At 38.8% G+C, this 26,286-nt stretch overlaps 1 protein-coding gene across 1 annotated transcript in view; it reads right to left on the reverse strand.

The window, feature by feature from the left end:
• Positions 1–26,286, reverse strand: part of adipor2 (adiponectin receptor 2) — a 54,262-nt gene that overhangs the window by 24,769 nt on the left and 3,207 nt on the right. Inside the window, exon 2 of the mRNA XM_034163878.1 lies at positions 98–170. The gene's annotated coding sequence lies outside the window, so the exon portion shown is untranslated. The remainder of the gene's footprint in view (positions 1–97; positions 171–26,286) is intronic.

The following is a 26,286-nucleotide window of genomic DNA, read 5'->3' on the forward strand; positions in this document are numbered from 1 at the left end:
AGTGGTTGAAGAATGAACGGAAGGTGAAGAGTCTGACACGGGAGCAGATTTGAGTAGAAAAGCAAGACAAAGTGTGTGACACAAATGTGTGACTGACCTGAACGCCACTTCAGAGGATGATCTCTCTGAAACCGGACTGACACTTTCACTCAGGATTTTATGGCATCCAGCTGGAGAGTGAAAGAAACAAAGAAAGGTCAGAGGTAGAAACAGCAATAAAGTTAATCTTGTTTATTCTATTAATCAATTTGAAAATACAGACAAAAATCTGACCAAAACAAAGCACAAGAGCTGACATTACAAGCCTGGACTAGTTTCTACCGCAGGGTGTATTTTGGGTTGCTTTGCGCAATACCTTGTTTCGTTTGGCCGTTCGGACTTTTAATTTTGTTACAAACCAAAATAAAAGGTGTGTGAGCTGCCTTAAGCTACACAGAAACACCAAATGTGAGCCAACAAAGGTGCAACAAAAACAACAAAAACCAAAGGTGGTCTTGGTCTGGACCAAACTAAACCATAGTCCATTTCGTTTGCAGGGTGAAAACACTTTTGGACACTTCAGACTTCTGAACCAATTACAGGATGTTGAAGCAGGTTAGAGTCGCCCATTAAACCATAGGAAAAAAATGAAACAAAGAGAAGCAGTAAAAAATAAGCCATGGGAGTACATGGGGAGAAGAGAAGACAAAGTCTACCTGCAAAGACGTATGGAAACTTTCTCCTTTCAAACAGAACTACTCAAACTGAAAACACGCCGATGTCAAATGCAAACAAACCAATCAATATCTAGTACAGGAAAATGCCGCCTACATGGATGATGACGACAGGAAGTACTAAGTATGTAGTGGAAACTTCTATAAGACAAACGCACCACTGCAATGTGAAACCAACCTAACCAAACATATGACAACAAGAACCTTGGTAAGGGTCTTGTTTTTTTAGGTGTGAACACACCCCATGCCAATCTAGTCAAGGTTATACCAGCTTATGTTTTTCACACATAAGCCTGTATTTCAATGTCCAGATTTTTCTCCCCCATTATGATTAAAAATAAATTAATACTTTTTTAAGGCGTTACTGCAACAGACACCACGCACAACGCTACACATGCTATTTTTGGTTCATTTCCCATTTGATTACTTACATGTTGCATTACCTGGCAACATAATATATATAAACTGCACTGAGTGAATACACACTGTCATAAGTGTGTAAATTCTAAACAAAATTTAATACTATACCTGACTATTTTTTGTATCAGAATGAAAGGAATTATCATATCCTAAATAATGCCTCAGGGAATAAACTGTATTAGCTCAAAATCTACTCAGGGCACTTAAAACCAGGATATAGTCTGACCAGGAGGTAAATCAGGGGTCATTACACTCATCTAGACTGTATAGCAGAGTAACTAAAATGGGAATTCTAGGCTTTAAAGAGTAAGGCTTTAAATTAGCAACTATATTACTGCTACAGAAGAGGGTCAGAGCTACATGAACTACTGTGTGGAAAAGAGTAGACAGGAACACAGAGGGAAGCTTGTGAAGAGAAGATGTTTGTTCCGCTGACATAAACAAAATATAAATCTGCAAACCTTTCCAAAAATGTTTGTGTTCTGGTAATGCTGGTATGCTATCAACTGCAAATCAATCCAAACAAAAGTCCGATCCCTGCTTTGCTTAAAAAGCTGCACTTCTGAAGTTTCTAAGGTTTCAGAAGGTCACACGTTCAATCCCCTTACAGGGAAAAATATCCTCAAAATTTGTTTGATGTTCCTCCCACACAAACTCTTTGTAAGATTTGAAAGTTGTGCTTTATCTGTCCAAAACTGTCCAATGACATAAAGACCTAAAATGACCACATCGCCCACAAAGACTAAGACCATCTGATCTCATCAGCTATTTCATGACCGAAGAAAAACCTCTGCAACATAACGACTAGTGGGGCACACGGCAGTAAGACCCTTGAACCAAAATGAGTGGTACTATTTTGCAGTTTATCATGCTTTCTTAACAATAAAAATGTTCAGGAAAAGCTTGAAGCCCTTGCAAATGACATTTGCAAGCATGGAGATCCGTCACACTTCAACTGCAGCTTAAAACTCTGTTTGGACCAACTTACTTCCTTTTCCTAACATTTTTGCTTTCACAAAACAACAAGTGTGGGAAAAATTTATACAAGTACATATTTGGTGTATGAGCATCATGTTTCCCAATTCTTTAAATGGTGTTTAAATGAGAACTGCAGCTGTCTATTTATGTCAGGAGGCAATCTGTTTACACACACGCTATTCCAGAGGGGCTACATCCATGTGAGCTGAGCCAACCCCCCCATCAACAACTCAGTTAAAACATTTCTGCACCATGACAAATGCACTTTGGGAGAATTCTCCCAATGGAAAACACCACAGAAACACTGGCATATGCACAGTTACCAGAGCATGAACATGTAAAAGGTAGGAAAAATAATTGTGAAAAGGTTTGGAAGTATGGGGTGGCAACATTTCTAAACATATTTTTAAAAAAGGACTGTGCCCACATGTACTCAACTCCACCAGCCATCAAAAGAAGGCAGAGGTTATGGGATCATGCCCGTCTTTCTGTCTACTGTGCCAGAAAGTGGATGAAGGATTTTGATGAATTTTCATGGAAAGATGGTCCCCATGTCAAGGAATTGATGACCTAATTTTACTGTTCTTCTGGAAGTGCCTTGAGATTTTTCCCTTTTATTGCTTCAGTGTTGTGAGATAGGATTTCTTTTGTTATATCTTATTGTGATCTGATGATCTGACCTCTGTTGGTCAGCAAAAGTAATAACAGTTGGTAATTATTATAGAGGATCATTGATCTCCCTGAGCAGCACACCTTTCCAACATCTATATGTCCCACACAATCTTTAAAGAAAAAAAAAAAATCATAATAGCTGTTCCCTGCAATTAACAGGGAATCCAGGGCTCGACGTAGCCATTTGCCTGGTGGCCCGGTGCTGATTTGGCCCACTTTCGGGCCACTACAATTTATCAAATGATGGCCCGCTCGGGCCACTACAAAAATCTGGAAAGTTCGATTTATTTTACCATATCTGCGGCAGCAAAAGTCAAATTTCTTCACATCTCCATGTCATCAAACTTCACCGAGTCTGCCATGTTTGTTTTGGTCTCGCACCACGCTCCATGCTCCCGCAGAATCTCGCGCACATTGAACAACTGAAGTCGTACATCAAGCAAGAATGGGAAAGAATTCCACCTACAAAGCTTCAACAATTAGTGTCCTCAGTTCCCAAACACTTATTGAGTGTTGATAGAAGGAAAGGTGATGTAACACAGTGGTAAACATACCACTGTCACTGCTTTTTTGAAAAGTGTTGCAGGCAAACATTTCAAAATGAGCAAATATTTGCACAAAAACAATAAAGTTTATCAGTTTGAATATTAAATATCTTGTCTTTGTGGTGTATTCAATTGAATATAGGTTGAAGAGGATTTGCAAATCATTGTATTCTGTTTTTATTTACATTTTTACATTGGAATTGGGGTTGTATATACAAGTCAGTCAGGTTTCAGAATTCATCATAGTACAGAAACAGCATTAGTGAAAGTTACAAATGATCTTCTTATGGCCTCAGACGGTGGACTTATCTCTGTGCTTGTCCTGTTAGACCTCAGTGCAGCTTTTGATACTGTTGACCATAAAATTTTATTACAGAGATTAGAGCATGCCATAGGTATTAAAGGCACTGCGCTGCAGTGGTTTGAATCATATTTATCTAACAGATTACAATTTGTTCATATAAACGGGGAGTCTTCTTCACAGACTAAGGTTAATTATGGAGTTCCACAAGGTTCTGTGCTAGGACCAGTTTTATTCACTTTATACATGCTTCCCTTAGGCAGTATTATTAGACAGCATTGCTTAAATTTTCATTGTTACGCAGATAATACCCAGCTTTATCTATCCATGAAGCCAGAAGACACACACCAATTAGTTAAACTGCAGGAATGTCTTTCAGACATAAAGACATCGATGCCCTCTAATTTCCTGCTTTTAAATTCAGAGATAAAACTGAAGTTATTGTACTTGGCCCCACAAATCTTAGAAACATGGTGTCTAACCAGATCCTTACTCTGGATGGCATTACCCTGACCTCCAGTAATACTGTGAGAAATCTTGGAGTCATTTTTGATCAGGATATGTCATTCAATGCGCATATTAAGCAAATATATAGGACTGCTTTTTTGCATTTGCGCAATATCTCTAAAATTAGAAAGGTCTTGTCTCAGAGTGATGCTGAAAAGCTAATTCATGCATTTATTTCTTCTAGGCTAGACTACTGTAATTCATTATTATCAGGTTGTCCTAAAAGTTCCCTGAAAAGCTTTCAGTTAATTCAAAATGCTGCAGCTAGAGTACTGACAGGGACTAGAAGGAGAGAGCATATTTCACCCATATTGGCCTCTCTTCATTGGCTCCCTGTTAATTCCAGAATAGAATTTAAAATTCTTCTTCTTACTTATAAGGGTTTGAATAATCAGGTCCCATCTTATCTTAGGTGGTGACCCTGAACCATCCCTTAGTTATGCTGCTATAGACTTAGACTGCTGGGGGTTTTCCCATGATGCACCCAGTGTTTCTTTTTATTCACCTCTTTTTGCTCTGTATGCACCACTCTGCTTTTAATCATTGGTGATTGATCTCTGCTCTCTTCCACAGCATGTCTTTTTCCTGATTCTCTCCCCTCAGCCCCAACCAGTCCCAGCAGAAGACTGCCCCTCCCTGAGACTGGTTCTGCTGGAGGTTTCTTCCTGTTAAAAGGGAGTTTTTCCTTCCCACTGTCGCCAAGTGCTTGCTCATAGGGAGTCGTTTTGACCGTTGGGGTTTTTCTGTAATTATTGTATGGCTTTTGCCTTACAGTATAAAGCGCCTTGGGGCAACTGTTTGTTGTGATTTGGCGCTATATAAATAAAATTGATTTGATTTGAAGTTTGGGAGTTCTTGCAATTTGTAGGGTTCTGCGAATTATACCGAAGGAAAAAAAAAACCCACATTTGTTAATAATGAAATAATGACTATTTATATGGGACTTTCCCAGAAATCAAAGCACAAATCATCAAAATATTCAAATCATCTTTCCTATGAACTCACACTGAGTCATGTCCTGCTGGCTCATCAGACAGCATGACTGCAGAAAGGATGGGATTCAAGTGTGTGTATACATGTGCATGTGGTTCATCTACTAAATGATAATTACTGCAAAAAAATAAAAAAATAATAGTGAAAGTTAAAGAAAAGAAAAATGTTCAACAAAGATGACAGAGAAAATCAAACAGCACCGCAGGAAAAATTCACTGAGCGTAATAACTCTGACGTCGAACAAATGATAAGGCTGTATTGTGTGCTACGGTGAAGATTGAGCTAAACGGAGATTACTTGCTTGTAGGCAAGTTCCCTAATCGAAGTAACACAATTCTAGTCAGGCTGTCGATTTATTCTCTCAACTCTCTTTCCAGCAACCCATTTTTGTAAAATTATACTGATGCAGCTTCCGAGTAACTGCAACCACATTAGCCAGGAAATAACAGCAACAAAGTACTTGAGATTATTTTTGTAACTGTAGCCAAATCTCAAGACAGCATTTTGTGGACAGAAGAAAAAAGCTCTTTTGACAAGTGAAGAAACCTAAAAGTGTTCTACGTAAGCCTGAATAAACAGAGACTCATGATATGATTGTGCCCCATCTCCTATTTGTACACACGCCTACATACAGAGTAACACACGCCGCTACCTCCCAGTGACTTTTACAGTGGTGGTCCGAACCACCTGTGCTGAACCCCAAAGTAAAACTGAAGGAATCTGTGGCGTCAGGGCTAAACTCCTGCAGAGAGGTGCAGACAATGTTCTACTGGTGTAACAAATCATTTCTGCTTCCATCTACAAGATATCATCCCATCACACTGGAACAAGAATTATCCAGTTGTAGATTAATACATCATAAGCAGGGGTGGTGGCCAAGTGGTTAATGCGTTTGGTTTCACTGCAGAAGGCTCTGAGTTCAAATCCCACCCCTGCCACATTTCTCCATGTAATGTGGAGTTGCGTCAGGAAGGGCATTCGGCGTAAAATCTGTGCCAATTCAACATGCAGATCCACCTTAAATTTGCTGTGGCGAACGCGAGTGCAAACAAGGGAGCAGCCGAAGGGACTTACTTTAGATTAATGCATCATAAACAATGACCCACCGAACCACTGAAACACTCGGAACATGGGAAGTCACCAATTCACTAAACCTGCATGTCTTTGGAAGTGGAAGGACCTGGACAGAACTCACACAAACATGGGGAGAACATGCAAACTCCACACAGAAAGAACCAGGTCAGAAACAAAGCTGGGACCTTCTCACTGTGAGGCAACAATGATAACCACGAAGCCTTTGTGTCACCCCATTTCCTGACATATCTAGGCCAACACAAATGCCTGGGAGGAAGTCAAAAAAGACATACATACACACACACACACACACAACTATACAAACTATCAAGCCCCTTTTGTAGTGTAAAAAGTTGGTGAAACAACTATTTTTGGGGGGAAGTTTTTTTTTTTTCCTTCTCAAAATCTAATCAGGTTGACCCTCAATCATTCCAACAAGTGCGGGCGAAATTGGCTCAAAAGTCTAAGTGTGTGTGTGTGTGTGTGTGTGTGTGCCGCATGCGTGTATGTCCACTGTGTCATGTCAACATGTAACTAGGCAATTTAAAATCACTCATGTTTTATTTCAGATCAACAGGTCACATTGCAATGTCGCCTTTTTAGTTTTAGTCATTTTATTGCTAATGTTTGCATTTGTGTCTTTAAGGACTATGAAATTTTATGCATTTTCAGTAGTTGGAAGTCATGCTCTCTGAACTGCACTTTGTCTTTCAAAGGTACTTTACCAGTAAAATTCTATTTATTCCTCAAAGTTCTGAACAACAAAATAAACCATCAAAATCCATGTTTCTGAATGTGTTTAAAACATTAACATTTAATTGTCACAAAACAAGTGTGCATTCTCTGATCTACTGAATCAAACTTCAGCTAACTTCATAAGACGGTAAAGGAAAAGATGTTCTAGAATCTGATGTACCTATTCACTTAAAGGAGGGGAAAAAAACAAAACAAAACAAAAAAAAAACCAATAAGACTCTGTGTTTTTTGTCTTTTTGTCTCTGCCAGATTTTCACATTGCAGTCTATTTACAGACTGTTGTTGGAGCTCCTGCAGTGTTTCGGCATGCTGCAAGAGCTTTTTACATCATGAATTATGCTGAAGGGACAGAAGGTTCAGTAGCTTCTTCAAAGATGTTTTACCAAGAGCCTCAGGACTGCCTGAGGGAATCAAACGTGTGACCTTTTGTTCAATAAAAACTTCTCAAAACCATGTTACAGTCATCTGAAGTCAGTCCACAGATTTAAAAAAAAACCCAAAAAAAAAAACCTAGAGTTTAACAGATACCAGGAGTCAAAATACATTTTTTAACCTACTTGCACTGGTGCTAGTAACAAAAAAAAGTTACTTGCATAACCAAAATTCAGTCTTATATCAACCTTAAAACTCCTCCTCTGATGTGTCAGACTCTTCCTCTCTTTTGAGGGGAGAGCAGCAGCAGCAGTAGCAGCAGACAGTTTTTTTTTCACGTGCGCGCGAACGAATCATCCGTGAAGATTATTTTATTTATTAACTACATAGATGTATAATAAAACAAATGGTGACTGGTTTATAACACAATTATGACAGCGTTTGAAGGGAGAGAGAAAGAGCGAGGAACTACGGAGCAAAATGTCATCGCAAAATGTTTTGCTTGTGGACAGAATGTGCACATGTTTTATTATATTGTGTGCTCGCTTTATTATATTGTGCGCACGTTTTATTATATTGTGCGCTCATTACCTCCGCCAAGGAGGTTATGTTTTCGGTCGAGTTTGTTAGTTTGTCTGTCTGTCAGCAGGATAACTCAAAATGTTTTGAACGGATTTTGATGAAATTTTGTGGAGTGGTTGGAAATGACAAGAGGAACAAGTGATTAAATTTTAGTGGTGATCCGGATCACGATCCGGATCCATGAATTTTTTAAAGGATTCTTCACCATTGCGGGATAGGGAGAATTTTCACATTCTAGTTTCTAACGCCAAAAAAACAAGGCAGAAAGGCTTGAAAAAAATTAGGGTGTAACATAGTCAAAAGTTCTATCAAACAACAAAGTTTGGTGATGATCGGATCCGGATTCCGGATCTGGTGATCCAGAATATGCAAAAATATAGGGAAAATAGAAAATGTGTCAATGTGAGGTGACAAATTAAGCTAGAGATGCACAACTAACACCAAATCTGTACTGATTCAGTAAGGTGTCATCAGATTTGATGTAGCTTCAAATGTTATGGAGCTAGATCTATCTATTTATTTTATGTCATTGTACAGCGCTTTGGTCAACTTTGTTGTTTTTAAATGTGCTCTATAAATAAACTGGATTGGATTAGATCCAGAAGAAAACCGCCATTACCAAAAAATCATTTTTATACAATAACGTTTGAACTAATAAAGACATAAAAGTGATTCCAAGTTCTAGTGGTGTTTTTTCATGGTCAAGGATGTCAAATATAATGGAAAGAAAAGTGTATGTATCATAGTTTTGGTTGTAACACTGAATTGTTGAACAGATCACTGTGCCAAGGAGAGAATCTCTTTAGGGTCACTGACCCTATGGCCTTGTGTAGCACATGCACCACTTAAAAAATAGTTCTATTTCAGAATTTACTGTTATTTATTTAGAGAAGTGTTTCATAAATGTTAAAAAAAATTCATATATTTGCAGTTTAGTTGAATAATAAATTGAATTTTGTCTCTTATTTGTTTTTGTCTATAAGCACATGCAATATCAATATCAGTGCTCAGATGACAGTAGCTTCTGGGAAAGGTGCAAGTTGCAATAAACTGTGATGCCAAGCGCTAAGGATACATGCTGTCCAGTCACAGCAGATGAAACTTTTTTTGCAAACATCATTGTTAGACTTTTAGGTTCAGTGATTCCACGGCGGGTAGATGTTATGGCGTTAGTGACCCCATGGCCTTGGCAGAGGTTTGCACTCTCCGAGTGCTTCTAGTTTTATTATATTGTGCGCACGTTTTAAGCATCGTTTGAGTAAAACAAGGGCACAATCTACTTAAACGTGGCCACAATTTGTAAAACGTGCACTCAATTATTCAATATTGTCTTGACACATAAATGTTGACTATTAGTCAACAAACCAGCAGACAGTGTAATACATTTCCCCATTAGAAATGGATCTGGTCAGAGTGTATCATCATGGTCTGGGCGCACAAGGACATACAGAGAACTCCAGCTGCCCAGGGCAAAGCGTCTCCCCGTCGTGAGTATGACAATTTAGGTCATATTATGGAGTTCATTTTGAACAAAAGGAAAACATGCGCATGTTTTATTAATTTGAGGGCTCAATTAAAGGAAAACGTGCGCACGAATTATCACAGCCAGGAAAACGTGCGCACGTTTTATTAATTCATGGGCTCAATTAAAGGAAAACGTGTGCACAAATTATCATTCCAGGAAAAAAAAAAAAAAATTACTTTAAGTGACATCTCCCGGGTTCCGTAAGGAACTGCAGCGGCAGTCAGTTTTTTTGTTTTTTTTGGGGGGGGGGTTTTCACATGCGCGCGCCGCTGGCGACGTTCGTCAGCTTTCCACAACAAATAGAGCACAGCAACTCGCTCCGTGTGTGAGAGTCATAAAAAGCAGGGAAGACGAAGACAACACACTGGAAATTGTTTTTTTCCTTATTTATTCCTTTATTGGTTCATTCTACTGGTGCTTATAGTTGATAAAACTTGGATAAAGTTAGTTGCACCAGTGTTAGTGGAGTATAAAATTACGTGCACCGCTCGAATAATACGTGCACAAACTAGCACATGCACGTATTATTTCGAGCCCTGCCAGAAACTAATACCATAATTCATTCATTCATTAAATAATTAAAACTATTTTTTGAAGTAAACTGCCTGCACACCTTTAACCCCAGACTTGTCTGCACAAAAAGTTGTTAAAACAGTTTTTAGGTCTGTCATGTTGCAGCATGCAGATAAATATTTTTGCTGTGTTGCATTCATTTTTTCCATGATCAAATTAAAAATTGTATGCCGTGTGGCACGTCAACCACTGCAGTGGGCCACTTTTAGGCCGCACCTTGGTTCCACCATGAGATAAGTTTGCGAACAGTCTGCACATCCCAACCTTTAAAAACAAGTAAAGACTCAAACCCATTCTGAATTTTTGCACTCTTTGGGTGCTGATCCTTTAATTAAATATTCATCAACGTTCAATTTGATCTCTGGGGACATTCCTCATGGGCCGCCATTAGTTTTCCTAATATGTCTGTTTGAAACGGAGGTGATGAGGTCAACAATACATTGTGGCTCTGCTGAATGAAAGTGGTATTGGAGTTGGAATGATATTGATTCTGGACTTTTACAATACACATAATTTACAATATGATATATATATATATATATATATATATCATATTGTAAAATCCAATATCATGATGAAGAGTATAAATATATTTTCATCCCCACCTTAGTGACTTGGAAATGTTAACGCACCCATCTCCTGACTTATTTGAACAAAGTGATTTGTATGAGCAATAATATTTATATTTAGGTTGTCTAATGACTTATGGGCTCTGAAAATTGAGGATATTGTATGCGTATCTAAACAGCTGTTATTTAAATGATATTTTTGTTAAAGCCCTTGAATTAAAACTGAAAGTCGACACGACAAGTACAATTTAATATATTCAATTCAAATGTCCACATACTGTATTTATAGACCTGACTATTTCCTGTGAAAACTGTGGGAAAGAAGGAAGCCAAGCCAAGACAAGAGGGCTAAAGAAAAAAAATGCGATGGAAAAGCAGGATACTGCATGACTCAGTGAACCTGCTCTGCAGCATCATCCTGTTGACAGATGTGTCATTACACCTCAAGACCCTCAAGTTCCTTTTCAATTCAAACAATAAAGACAAAAAGCCAGTTTAGTATGAGATGAAAAAACTAACCATTTTCCCATATGTAGACAATATACAGAAAGAAATGAAAATAAGATTACGAGATGATCGGCGGCACGTCGCGTTAAAAGAAACAAGGAAATAAGAATTTAAAACAAACATTGGCCCCATTTGCATGCACATAATAATCCGGTTGCTATCCGATTATTGGCAGTGGTCATGTAAACGGCACAATTCGATATGCTTTATCCAATAACAATTAGGCCTATGAGAAATCTGATTAACAACTGGATTTCTCCCAAATACTCAGATTTTTTCGGTACATGTAAACCATTACTTAGATTTATTTAGCTGTTTTACATCTGCGCATGTGCAGAAGCGGTTGTCACTCACATTTCCAGATGTTCAGCAGGACGACCTGCTGCCTTGAATAGGATTAATAAATGGAATAGTTTTGACCATGTCGAATGTTTGGTGTCCACAGTAAAAGTCAAAACAGTGTTGATGTCCATTGGTTTCTATGGCATGTAACAAGTCACTCTGTAACATGATAACTAAGCATGACACATTGTGCAAACTATTTCTTTTAAAACTATTTGCTCAACCAATAATTAGAATGACTTTTTACCAAAATTGGAGCAACTTTAACTTTTGACCCCTGTACAAACTGAAATTTACCTTTCTCACCATTTTTGCTATTTTTTACCCCATAACTCCATAGAATTCAGTCATAGATAAGCCAAACTATACATTTTTGGAATCTTTATGATCAGACAAATAATGTGGTGTAGTTTTTAATATGACTGGAGAATTTTATAATTTGGAGCCCTCTGTAATTCTTCAATTGACCTCTACCTGGCCGCCTATTGAAGATGCAGATGGACACTCTGCTTTTTCAAAAGCGGAATGTCTAAGGAGTATTTCTGTCAAATTTGGTGCTTGTATCAGCATTTGAAGGATTGTTTCAGTTATCTGCTGCACTAATACCTGATCTGTCCACTTCAGCGCTCTTGTGGATGCCGCCATCAACAGCATGTGTTCACAGTCTGAGTCATTTTGTCAAACAGAACCTGCGGTCTGTCACCTGTCATTAAAACAAATAATGGCAACAAGGCAAACAGTGCACATACTTCATCCATGATATCTGATAATGAAATTTTAATTACAGGGAGCTTTGGTGAGTTTATTTTGTTTAGCACTTTGAGTACTTATCTTTTGTTTATTTGTTTGAACATTTTCTTTATTCAATTTTCAGTTCCTCAATGTGCCTGTACAATGGGAAGAGAACCAGTGCTACTGAAGCATGGCTGTCTCAAGACGACTTTTCCATGCTCACCAACCTGGTTTTTCAAGTTAGACATGTTAGCAACAGTCAACACAGAATGAATGAGGAAAAGACATAAGGATTCAGGCAAAACAGATTTAAAACAATGGGTATTTCCTCTTTAAAAACTAATGGTATTTATGTATTAATGCAAGTACAACAGGGAGACATCTATATACTGTATAGTTAACTCAAGTGCAACGTCAGCTTCTTCTGTTCAAATTTAAAATTAAATCTTATGTCAGGACAGTACCTACCAGTCAGGTAGAAGCAGATAAACAGACACTCTTAATGGACTGGACAAGAAGACATAAGCACTGTTTGTGAGCATTCAATAAATGTCTCCATTAGCGCATGAGAGCATTTTCAGGAAATTTGTTGTTGCGTTTACCTCATCAATTCATCTGAAAAACACATAATCTTGGTATTTAAGGAAGCATAGCCTGTGTGATTGGCAAAGGACAAAAAGCAGGAAAATACACGGCGCACCTACCATGACGCAGCAACACCACCACCCCCCCACCCCCCCAGCGTGATATCACTTAATATCACGTAAATACATTTAATAAAATACAGTGCAAAACAGTGCACATTTTATGCATTACATTATTTTATGCATTGACTGTGTCTCAGCTATCAATAATACTGGGACAGGTTCATCCAGGAGTCGGCAATACCTCATTTATAACATTCTTTTGGCAATAAGGGACGTGGCAAGGAAAGGGGTTGAGGTAACACTGATGTGGGTTCCAGCATGTATAGGTATCCCAACAAATGAGAAGATAGACAGGTTGGCCAAAAATATTGTGACCAAAAAAAAAAAAAAAAACAGACATTGGTATCAATGTTTCCAAAGCAGAGGGCAAGTTTGGAGGGAAAATAATAATAATAATAATAATAATAATAATAATAATAATGACTTGGATTTATAGAGTGCTTTTTCAAGACACTCAAAGCTCTTTACAAGTTGCATTATTTATTTACACGCACATTCTCACATTGGTGGTGGTAAACTACTAGTGTAGCCACAGCTGCCTTGGGGCAAACTGACAGAGGCGTGGCTGCGATTCTGCACGTAAGGCCCATCCAACCACCACCTCATTCATACACAGGCAAGGTGGGTTAAGCGTCTTGCATGCAGATTTTTTTTTACTGGTTGAGAGCCAGATATGAACCACCGACCCTTCGGTCACAACACAGCTTGCTCTACCAACTGAGCTATTTCCGATGTAAGCTATTAACTTACAATTAAACAATCACACCTGTCTATGTCTGTCTGTGGATGCTACATCTCAAAAAAGAGGTGGATGGTTTTGATCTTAAGTTTGTGAGGAGCCTGTCATTTAACTGATGACAAGCTGATTTATGTTTTGTAGTAATCTGCCTAAAATATTTCTTCTACCTCTTTAACAAACTTGTTTTAAGATGTCAAACAAAAGGTTTATAACATTTCCTCTATTATTCGGCCATTATGATCTCTGTTGGAAAACCTCCTCACTTAAAAGTGGTGGTTTAGTAGCATCTAAAATGTTTGATTCTGTGGCTGTTAACCATTTTGTTTGTGTCACAATCAAGTTTGCTTTCTTAAAATATTGAATGTCACTTTGGGCTGGATGTGCATTTCATTTTGCTGTGTACACACCTATAAAGAGGGCGTGAAAAAAAACAACACCTGTATGTCTTTAAAACGGCTATTTAACCTCACCGTTAGAAAGAACACATGACTGGTTTCAGTGTCACCACAGTGATGTGTCTTTAAACATTATGACCTACCTTACCAGAACATTAGTTTAAAAAAAAAAAGTTTCGTATGTGAGAAAACAATTTACATCACACCCTACCAACCGTAGGCACCACTTCAATAAAAATTTTAATAAAAGGAAATTATTACTTTCCCTTGTGATTAGAAGGATTAATGAAGTTAGTCAGCCTGCAAAATTTCCCTAAGTAATGCCGTTAAAACTACTGCATATTCAGCTCTGGCAATTGGGTTTGGATTAAGTTTTAAAAAAGATTTGGGTTTATGTGTTTGTGACCATTTTTGAAACACGACCATAAGGACCCCTCAGTCCTGATACAGGAGTGACTCACTGATGTGGCTGCCAGAAGTTTTATGATTAAGAGATAAACAAAGAGATGCAGTGTTGTAAGTACCATGAGAACACACACACGCACACGTTCTGTGATCGTGCACACAAGCAGCCAAAGACACAGTGCAGTTACACGTGACATGAAGAGAACCACGAGGAAAATGTGTTTATATCATAGATTTCTATCTGAAAACAACCTTTGTGCAAAAACAGCTTTAAAATAAAGAAAAATCAAATGACATTACATAAAGAGGTCTTATGCACTCTGTGATATTCAGATGTCCTTCACAACAAGCTGAATGGCTACACGAAATCAGTCAAATACAGTCAATGTTTGGTTTTCAAAAAACAAACAAACAAGTTACCTGTACAAACACAGTGTTTCAATAACTCCAGTCTATCAAAGGCACCAAAAAACAAACCAGAATTGCCACCATCGGGCTCCATCTCCAACACAAACAAAAGCAAGACATGCTTGGGGGGGGGGGTTTAGATACTGTGTGTTTTATATACTCCCTCTCAAAAACGCAATACAACGAAATTTGCATGATCTTGACACAATTCCTGCAGAAAAACATATATGGCACAGAGGACCTAAACTGTGTTAATAAATGATCTGATTTGACAGCAGAGTAAACTGTTCTGTCGACCATATTCAGCTCAAAAGATCTGATCATGTGATCTGCCTTGGTTTGTGAAAAAAAGAAGACTTTGCTCCTGTTCTTCAATGTTCTCTCATTTTGAACCTTCCGATTTGACGGACAGACGGTGGTTTCATGTTGAGCATATGGCTGCTCGAGTCAGCATGGAGAAAAAGATATTTTCTTCTCCAATTTCCTTCAGACCCAGTTAAGACGAGCAAAAGATTTAGCAGCAGAAATATTGAAAGCCTCCTAGATTTGTGTTATTTAGTTGTCAATCGCAATGACACGTGACAGGTTGAACCAATTTTACTTGATCATTCTTTCTGTAGTAATTCTACTTCTAGGGATTGTATATCATATTTAAAACAATGCCCATCACATTTTAAAGCTTTTTTTTTTGTGTGTATTTTTGTTTTTTACGTGAGAACCATACTCCATGTTTGGTAATAAAGTCATCAAAAGTCTTTCTGTAATAAACTGCATCCCACCCTTCCTGCCAATATCACATTGACAACCACAGACCTGCTTAAAAAGTGGCGCAAATAGTTTGCATCAGGGTTGATCTGCTGAATTGATCTAATCATGATGTCTGCTACAGCACATTATTCAGGTAAACTCTTCTTGCTACCTTAGACCTCTTTGTTTGGCATGAAAATTGGACACCAACCTGTGCGCCACTGCCAGGCTCACAGTACCACTCAGCAGTGCCCGCTTTGAACCAGCATGAGTTTGGTTTGTTTTGCAAATGTTAAAACTAGGGATGTCCCGATCCAATCACTTGATCGGAAATCGGGCCCGATCACGTGGTTTCAGACTTGATCAAAATCAGACGTTGCATCCCGATCAAGAATCTGATATAGATTTTATCCTCATTATTTTGATCAGCGCTATTTCAAGCTCATTTTTGCAGATTAATAGACCTTTCACCCATCGGAAGCATCAGAGGCGTCACGAATCGGTCTAAAAAGCATTATTTTCAATGAGACACGTTGCTTTATAGAGGTGTCAGAAGCGTTGCGTCAAAAGCCGAGCTAAAGCGACGCTTCTGACGGGAGAGCACATTGATGCTTGTTGGCAGGTTGACGTGGTCAAAGCTCAACCCAATCCAACTTTCGACGCTCTGAGCTGCGACGTAGCTTTGCGCTGTCCAATAGGAACGACGCGTCAGGCCAAAACACGGAAGACTAGTGGCAAAAACCACTGATCTCTACAAAACAGATCGGTGCAGAAACCACTGATCTGTACAAAACAGAAATGTGTCACAGGACTGCTCATTTATAGAGCAGTTTTCTGAAGAAAAATCCTTGGAAATGTTTTTGTTGTTGTTGTTGTTTGTTACCTCAAAATTTCTGATTACTGTTAAAAAAAAAGTTTAGAACACTTGTAATTAAAATAGCTAAATCAATAAATGGTTCTTTAGAAATCTTTCATCTGTAAATTAAAACCACCTGTTATTTCAGATTAGATCATTTCTTGTTTAACATAAGGAACCTCAAACATAGAAATTTGTACATTTTTTAAGTCTGGTAGATTATTACTTGACTGTTCAAGCTACCTCAAGGAGAAGTGCACTGTTTAAGTGAAATAATAAAATAAGGTGATTAAAATGAAAATATTATATATTTAGCATTTGTTCATTGTTCATTCAGTTTTTTAAAGTATCGGATCAGGACTCGGTATCGCCAGATACTGAAAATCAGATGATTCGGAATCGGATCGGGGTAAAAAAAAAAAAAATTCGGGACTAGGGATAGGTATCGAGAACCGGTTCCTTTCGGGTATCGTTAAGAAATGATTCGATCCACCGACATCAATAAGCTTTGTGCTTAACGATTCTGTTATCGGTCCTTCAGAGTGGCCGTTGTTTTGGGGGGTGTTTGTCAGGAAAATGATCATTTCTCTACATTGATTACAGACCCTGCAGCGGGTCCTTAATCAACTTTTCTGCAGCGCGGCTTTGCTTTGAACCTTGAACCAATCGAAGCGTGGTTCGCAGATTGAAGCAATGCTTCGGTCGATTGCTTTGTTTATTTCTTTCTTTCGCTTAATTTTCCCCCGCTAAAACCCTAAAGAGCATACGTCTGTGCGTATTATTTGCCTTTTCTATGTTAAACCGACCTGTTGTGGTCTTCTGAAACGTTTGATAGATGTATTTTATAACTTAAAAACGGGAGTGATGCTAACGCGTTAGCATGTCTCTGGCATTTTCAATGTTAAAAGTTAGCATTTAGCAATTGCAGCCGTCATCACGTTCGGGTGCATTTGTTTTCAATTTGTAATATTCCTTAACTTTATTTTTGCTTATATATTAATAATCTAATGATTATTATATACAATTTTAGAGAAAGAGACAAAAAGAACCTGAATAGAAACACAACAGAAAATATATAATAGCAACTAACATAAATAAATAAATACAGAAATAAATGTTTCCTGTGGACACCTAGTGACTCTTACACCTCCATTTCATCCCTGTCTTATTTAAGTTTAATGACAGTTTGTTTCGGTAAACCATATTTTTGATGTGTTAATTTCTTCAGTGATTTCATCCAGAACTACCTGCCAAACTAGAAAACTGCTGCATCCTAGTAAGAGCAGAATAGTACTGGAATGAATTTGAATAAGGAAAGTTGTGTTGTTTTTTTCTCACCTAAATGGATGCTGCACTCACTCCAGTTTATTGTCTGGAATAGTCCCAGATTACATTTCAGAGCTTCTAGAATTCAAACATTTTCGTGCAGGTGGTGTTGGGGGGTAATTTTGGGTTTCAGCTTTTTTTGTTTTTCACCACTTTCATCCCTGAATATGAGTTGTGATTCACTTTTGTGCAGATTAAAGTTACTAACTGAGACTCCTGTCTTGTTGCGAGAAAGAAACGAGAATCATCCTCCGTTCTGTTCACACAGCTCCAAACGTTGCGCGGCTCTCTGACAAGTAAAGATAGAATGATAGAATCCAGTCTGAATTAATAACTTCAAAGCGAAACAGTTTTGTTTATTTTTATTTATGTCCAGAGATCAAGGATACAGTGACTAATTTCATATTTATTTACTTTAAGACTCAAGGAAATACATAGAAAACCTGTAAAGCCTACTTTTAGTACAAAATTCACGAGGTATCGATAAGGGAATCGATAAGGAATCAGATCGATAAGCAGAATCGATAATGGCATCGATAGATAAAACCTTATCAATACCCATCCCTAATTGGGACATCCCTAGTTAAAACATACTATTAAAAACGAGCCCCCATTATTAATTTTTTGCACTTTGTCCATCACTCCAGTCTGCCATTACTTTTTCTCATCTCCGTTTGAGATGTAAGATGACATTATGTAATGCTCAGATCCCGTTCACAACAAATACACAGAGCATAAATGAAAGCAGTACTACGTTCTTTCCATCTCATCTATAAGCATTTGAACGACATTGATTCTGGAATTAAAAATCAATTTTCATATCGTGATATTGCATGTATCAAAAGTAATATATTTAATTTTCTATAAACACCTGAATAGATCGTGACCAGTGGGCACGTTCACACTAGCGGTGACAGCACTTAGTTTAAAACAAACATGGCAGGGTTTGTTGTAGTGACAGACGACAATTTGAACAAGCTTAATATTAGTATCAGTACGCCATAAGCCATCTGGTGGCATTTGCAGCTTATCACTGGGACATCTGTAGCTAAAATACAAGCGCTGTCGGATGAAAAGCTCGACAAATTTCTGCTGTGATTTTTCACTGGAATGAGGAACGCAGATGGTAGTCTGTACACAAGAAGTTAATGCACGGCATCAGATACAGACTACATCTTCAGGATTATTTCTGAACTATCAGACTGTTTTTGCAAGTTGACTGAGAACAACTTTGGACTGGATTGCTATTTAAAGTTCATGTTGGACTATTTGGAACCTCTTGACCTCAAAGGACCAGTGATGCACACCAAAATGTACGTCCCTTTCTTTTGCTTATAAATTAATAAAATATCAAATGACAAGGATCTATTTTAGGCATTATATAAAACAAATAATGAATGTTATTTTCATTTGTGTAAAAAGAATATTTCATGAGGTGAAAGATTAAATATTCCATTCAACAAGGCTCCACTCGTAAGCATTCATTATTTGTATAATATTTTATTAAATGACTGTTTCCCCCCCTCCAGTCACTATATTGCCTGCACTCCAACTCATGAACATTTTCCCCACATATTGCTCCCTAGCTTCCCCATTCAAATGTTCAACATATTTAGAATGGAACAAATCTAGGTCTTTGTTTTGCATTCTGACAGTGATGGGCCTATTTGTGCACCGAGTAGAACCAGGCTATCTTTTGGCCCCCAAAATGGCAGAGTCGCCACTAAAGGTCATGTAACTACACAGAATCTATAATTACAGCACTGACACTCCATACAGCGGACAATGACAAATTTATACACGCAACAGCATATAAATCCATGTACAACAGCTAATGACCAGCCACCGTTATCAGCTGCTATCACTTCACAGCAGGTGGTGAAACCTAAGGGTTATTTGTAGCCCAGGCATAAATATTAATATAACCAAATATGTCAGAAGAAATAAATTAAAATTTATAAATGTTCCAGTGAATGATACCTTGTGGTTATAACACTGAAATAAGCTCATTTAAATGACCAAAGACGAAGAGACACTGCTGAAGGCTTTTTGTTTGTTTTTTAATAAATAAATAAATAAATAAATAAATAAATGGAACAGAACCCCCTGACCGTCTGAGAACAGACCACAACAAGCTCAATGCTCCAACGGCTCTGGTGGTGAAAGTGCAATTAAATGCTGTGGTTTTCAAGCACTGGGTGATAGGTCAGGTTCAAGTTAAAATGGGAACTTTAAATGCCAGGAGAATTATAAAACCTGAAGCAGTTATGACATGGACACACAAAGCAACTTCATTTCAGGCTGAGGTCAACTCAGTGTATCTACAGTTACATTTAAGTTTAATTATCTTTGCACACAGTATGGATGACAAACCTGTTTCACTTGATCGCAAACAATGCCGTGATGATAGTACAAATATATAGTGATGATTTGTGCCTGTGTTGTGTGGTTTTGTGCACTTATTCATTATCGCTGTTTCCAAACAAGTCTGTGGTGATGTCAGTGAGAGAAGAACTTACTGTATGACCTGATTGCCAGGAAGAACTTTGTTGATAACTGACATCACATCCAAATATATCAACATGCTGTCCAACATCAAACAAGATGTCATCCTCTAAATGTTTTTCTTTACCCAACAATTGGTGTGTCCTGTTTTTTTTTTTATGTACTATATGAAATTTTTTTTAAATAAACCACATTTTTCTTCTACCGTAATTTGGGACAGCTCCAAAGTCGGTAAAAATTCAGTCAGTGGGAAGAAAGAGACATTAACTGCAACAAATGTGTAGAACTGCACTAGGTACATAATTCCCCGCTGGGGTTTGAAAGTTTGGTACTAGCCTATTTACTAGCCTGGCTATTTTGTCTTTTTTTTCTGTCACCCCTTCCTCCATAAACAGAACTGACCCTCTATGGATTGACATTTGAATAAATGCAAATTCTAGTACACAAATGCACCATGCATGAGTACAAATTATACACGGTTACACTCAGAAACCCACGTGTTATCCCTAGAAACACTATTCAAACTGAGTGCTTTGGACAGCACTCGTGTCTATGAAATGCTGAATGACACTTTCGTAAAACTTGCATTTTGCAAGTTTTCTTTTGCGTGCACGGATTCTGACTTTTGAAATGTAAACAAATTAAAAGAATAATCCTTGTTTTTGTAATGACTAAATACACCCAGGCACACAAAACAAAAAAAATATACATATACAGTTTTGAAACTCAGTATCTTTATAGCACTTGCAAAGAAAAAAATGTAAATGTTCAGAAAGGAGACTTTAAATGTGAGACAAGTCACAATAAAGCATAACTTTCCTTTGAAACTATTACATTTTTTTGAAGAATTTCTGTTCATAGACAGATTTGCCTGTATTACTATAAGTTTTAAGCTCGATGATATGACAGAGTTCAAATAAAATGACATACTACTGATATTACTACCTAGCAAACTGAAATATAACTTAAACCATCACATAAACTGCAGACAAGTGCAACAACAGATGACAGTGTAAAGTTTAATTGCAGTGCTGCTTTGTTGCCTGCACTTTGAAATAATGACACTGTGAAACTTCAAAAGCTGAAACTGCGTGTGAAGCTTGTTGCTAAAAATACAAGACAGGGTTCAAACCAAATACCAGCTTAAGAACTTGGTCCATGAAATATCCATGGACTAATCTGAAGCTACAGGGACGGCTGGGACGGTGTTTTTCTACATATGAGTTTGGATCAAGACAAAGAAGGTATCAGCTTCTCAGCCCATAAAATATTTATGAAATGACCTCATGCCTCATGGCAAACCGAACAAGACAACTGAAGTGGGATCGGCACATGGCGCATGTGTGCCTAGTACAACTCAGAGGAAAGTGTCATGAGTCACATCCTGATTTTGACTACAGCTACTAGGTTTAACAAGACTACTAGTTGGGGACGTGGAAACTGCATCGCCCCTTAAAAAAAAATAAATAAATCCTCAGGGGTAATAATAACCAACCATTACTACCTCTGGTAACTGATAGAGGAAGCCAGTAAAACGGTATGTTATTGAAACGTGAGACTTGCCGGCAATATAGTGTTGATATGTCAGGGCTCTCCCTAAGCTCTCCCAGGTATTTATTTATTTTTTGTGTTGTTATGAGTTTCGAAGCTTTCCCGGACCGACTTATGTTTTGATTTATCACAACATAAATACATATTCTGAGCTCATCCAAACTCTTGCACTCACTAGACACTGTGCACTCAACTCTGGGCATCCTGGTGCAAGCGCAACCCCACTTGCTGTACAATATTCACAGTGAGTTCACACTGAACATGGAAAGAACACGGAGCAGGTGATTAGAGCGGGGGTTCTCAATCCGGTCCTCAAGGACCTTTGAACCTGCACATTTTCCATCTCTACCTGCTCTGCCACAAGCTGATTTGTTAATTCAGGTGTCTGTTAGGAGTTGATTGGCTGTGCACCTGAATTAAGTCGTTCTCCATTTACCGCTCAAGATGACTTAGATTACTTCAAAAAGAAAATAAATGACATTAGATCAAATAAATCCCAGCATGCCTTAGTGCTGCCACTGCACACTGCGACTGATATGGGTCCCATCACTGATACGTCACCTACATTTGCTGAATTTTATATTATTTCATTGGGTCCGCGAAGAAACCTATAACTTCCTCTAAATGCCCAATGTATCTTTTTGACCCTATACCAACAAAACTGTTTAAGGACCTGTGGCCTACACTTGGTGTTACTGTACTATCAGTTATCAAGTTGTTTTACCAATGAATATGGCTTTATACACCCTGAAGAAAACCATACACCCTGAGGCTGGACCTGTTGCTGCATGCAGCTCGGCACAGCAGAAAGGGGGGCGGTGTGAATGGCCCGCTGCGGCGATTACCGAGCCCACAGACTCAGTAAGCGCATCGGCGGCTGTGAGAGCAATAGCAGTCATGGCGACCGGTGCTGCGACCGGTGCTGCAACCGGCCCGCCTGATAAGGACACAGAACACAATGCGCTGTTAAAAATAAAAAAATAAAATAAAAAGAAGCATGTAAAATTGCACTAAAAAAATCTGCGAAACTGAGAGGCCACAAAGGGAGTTACGTTCTAAAAATAACCTGCGATAGGCAAAATCCGCGAAGTAGTCAGCGTTATTTTTTACAATTATTATAGATGTTTTAAGGCTGTAAAACCCCTCACTACACACTTTTCTCAAACAGGCATTAACATTTTCTCACTTTTCTCTCCTGTGTAAACACTCAAAGTTCAAACCTTAGTAGGAAAAAAATAGAGTGTTTTCCTATAAATAATTATGATGGCTTTTAGAACTAACAAATTTAATTTTAACGATCAACCTACGAGGTTGGACACGTAAGAAATTATTAATAGTGACTCACCGGTATTTCACAGTTCCTCTGACCACGCCTCTTCGTCGTGGCGCCGCTCCGTTGTCCGGATTGGCTGATTACTCGGGTGGTATGAAAAAAATTACCCGTCCGCGAAAAGGGTGTATTGCTATTTATTCTTTAGTGTTTTATCCAATCATATTGGCGTATCATTTATAGGTATATGATAATGGCAATTATTAACCTGTCATCACCTGAGATATGCTGCTAAATGTTTTAAAGCTGCAGTGATTAAACCAATACTTAAGAAAATCTAACCGTGATCCCGGTCTTCTGAAAAATTATAGGTTGATATCAAACTTATCAGTTTGTTCTAAGATAATTGAAGAAGTGGTTTCACAGCAGCTCGTAGACCACCTTACTGAGAATAACCTCTTTGAACCGCTGCAGTCTGCATTTAGAACACACTATTCCACAGAGACAACTCTTACTAAAGTGGTAAAAGATCTGATGGTTACGATGGAATCTGACACCACCATGGTTGTTATTGTTACAGCTTAGTGCTGCATTCGATATGGTGGATCATCATATACTACTCGATATGCTGGAGAATCATTTTGGAATTGCTGGGAATGTCCGTTGACATCCTACCTAATCACTCGCTCTTACTGTGTCCTGTATAATAACATTACTTCTAACCTTGTTGCCATGAAATACAGAGTTCCACAAGGGTCTGTCTTAGGCCCCCTGCTTTTCTCCCTTTATATACTACACCTTGGGCATATACTGCAGTGTTATGGGATCACTTTTCAATGCTATGCTGATGATACTCAGTTGTAGATGCCAATAACTGCTGGTAATTTCATACACAGTAAGACTTTAGAGGATTGCCTTGTTTCAGTGAAAAGCTGGATGTCTAGCTATTTCTTACTTGTAAATTCAGAAAAGACTCAAATGGTGGTCCTTGGTTCAGTGAGACATCGGCATTAGTTTGACCAACTAACGCTTATCTTAGACTCGTGTCATACATCACTCTGAGAAAGTGAGCAACCTTTTGGGTGAAATTTGATCCCACGCTGTCCTTTGACCTACACAGAAGAGAAATCACAAGAACTACTTTCTTCGACCTTCGTAACATAGCGAAGATCTGTTCCATCCTGTCTATGGTTGATGCAGAGAGTCTGATGCATGCATCCGTCTCTTCTAGGCTGGACTACTGCACTGTCCTATTCTCTGACTGTAAGCCAGAGAATAGGACTGTAAGTGTGATCCTTAAGATGGCCAAAAACTCTTCCGGGACGCTTCCTGGAGCTCTTACCGTCTATGTGTAAACGGGGCTTTACCACTGTCACCTGTGTGCCTGCTTGGGTGGGGGGGCACACTCTACTCATGTGAAGTGCCTTGAGGCAGCATTGTTGTAATTTGGAGCTTTACAGAGAAAAAATAAATAAATTTAATTCAAAGAATTATCCCAAGATATCAACAGTTAACAGCAGAGTGCAATTTGCCCAAGATGTGCTGAGCTGTCCCTAGACAAACAGGAGCAGCACCGAGGTGGCTGACAGTCCACTAGGTTCTAGAAAATAAAGCACTTTTGCAAAGGCACACCTGCTCAGTTATGGCATGTAATGGTGCAAAATCCCTCCCTCCATATGTGACAGCTGCTTAAAGGCATTTAGGAAAAACAATAACAATTTTCTGGTTAGCAGGACTGAGCAGACTTGATTTAGGATTGGTGCAAAAAAGTTAACACACACTGTGTATGAAATCCCTAACCTAGGCCCCTCCACTACCTGTTTAACACGTGTAGGGCTGAAACGATTCCTCAAATAATTCAAGTAATTTGATTACTAAAATGCTTTGAGGCAAAATTCTCTGCCTTGCGGCTTTGTTTAATTCACTACTATGTGCGTGATACATGCACATAGTACGTGCATTATACACTTATGCTTTTGACACCATAAAGCACATGCGAAGCGCGGAATGCAAAATGGAGACAGACAGAGATGAAAACAGTGAGCGGCAGGGAGCACAAAATAACCCACGGAGAAAACGTAAGAAACTGTCTAACGTATGGGACCATTAACAATTAAACCTAAAACAAAACACAGTATAATGCGTGTACTGTAAAACGGAATTAGCTTTGCATAACAGCACTTCTTCCATCCTACAGCACCTGAGCTGAAAACATCCACTGTATGCGTCGAACCTACCAAGCAGACCCAACAGGCAATGTTAATGTCACATTCACAAACATACGAGGTCTATTAGAAAAGTATCCCACCTTTGGCCGGGGAAAAAAAAAACTGGCTTACCTGGAGGGTTGGAAACCTAATCACCCTCGAAGTACACTCCTTGGGACTCCGCACACTTCTCCCAGCGGTGTTGCCACTGTTGGAAGCATTCCAAAAACGCCTCTTTCGGGATGGCGCGCAGCTCCGCCGTTGTTGCAGCCATGATGTCCTTCCTCGTCTCAAAACGCGTTCCTTTTAATGGTCTTTTAATTTTTGGGAACAGCCAGAAGTCGCAAGGGGCCATGTCAGGAGAGTATGGAGCCTGTGGAACCACAGGAGTTTGTTTTTTAGACAAATAAGTCCAAATCAAGTTGGAGGAATGAGCTGGAGCATTGTCATGATGGAGGCGCCAATTTCCTGTGGCCCACAACTCCGGTCTCTTGCGCCGTACAGCTTCATGGAGGCAACGGAGGACATCCCTGTAATACTCCTTCGTTACTGTTTGACCCTGTGGTGTGTACTCGTGGTGTACCACACCGCAGGAGTAAAAAAAAAAAAAAAAGTCAGCATTACCTTCATGTTGCTGCGCACTTGGCACGCCTTCTTCGGTCATTTCTTCTTCGTTTCCGGGTCGTACCTGTACACCCAGGACTCATCGCCAGTGATAATAGTGTCCATAAAGCTGGGATCACTTTGTGTGGAGTCCAGCATGTCCTGTGAGACTTCCACACGGAGGTGCTTTTGCTCCGCCGTCAGCAACCTCGGCACGAACTTCGCAGTCACTTGCTTCATGCTCAAATCTTCTGTAACAATGGAATGTGCCGAAAAAGTACTGATGTCCACTTCGTCCGCAATTTCTTGGATGGTCACTCGACGGTCCCACATCACCACAGCGTTCACTTTGGAAATGATCTCGTCATTTCGGCACGTCGATGGTCGGCCGGAGTGCGGCGTGCTC

This window comes from Thalassophryne amazonica, chromosome 22 (genome assembly GCF_902500255.1).
Source record: "Thalassophryne amazonica chromosome 22, fThaAma1.1, whole genome shotgun sequence".
In the NCBI taxonomy this organism is placed as follows: domain Eukaryota; kingdom Metazoa; phylum Chordata; class Actinopteri; order Batrachoidiformes; family Batrachoididae; genus Thalassophryne; species Thalassophryne amazonica.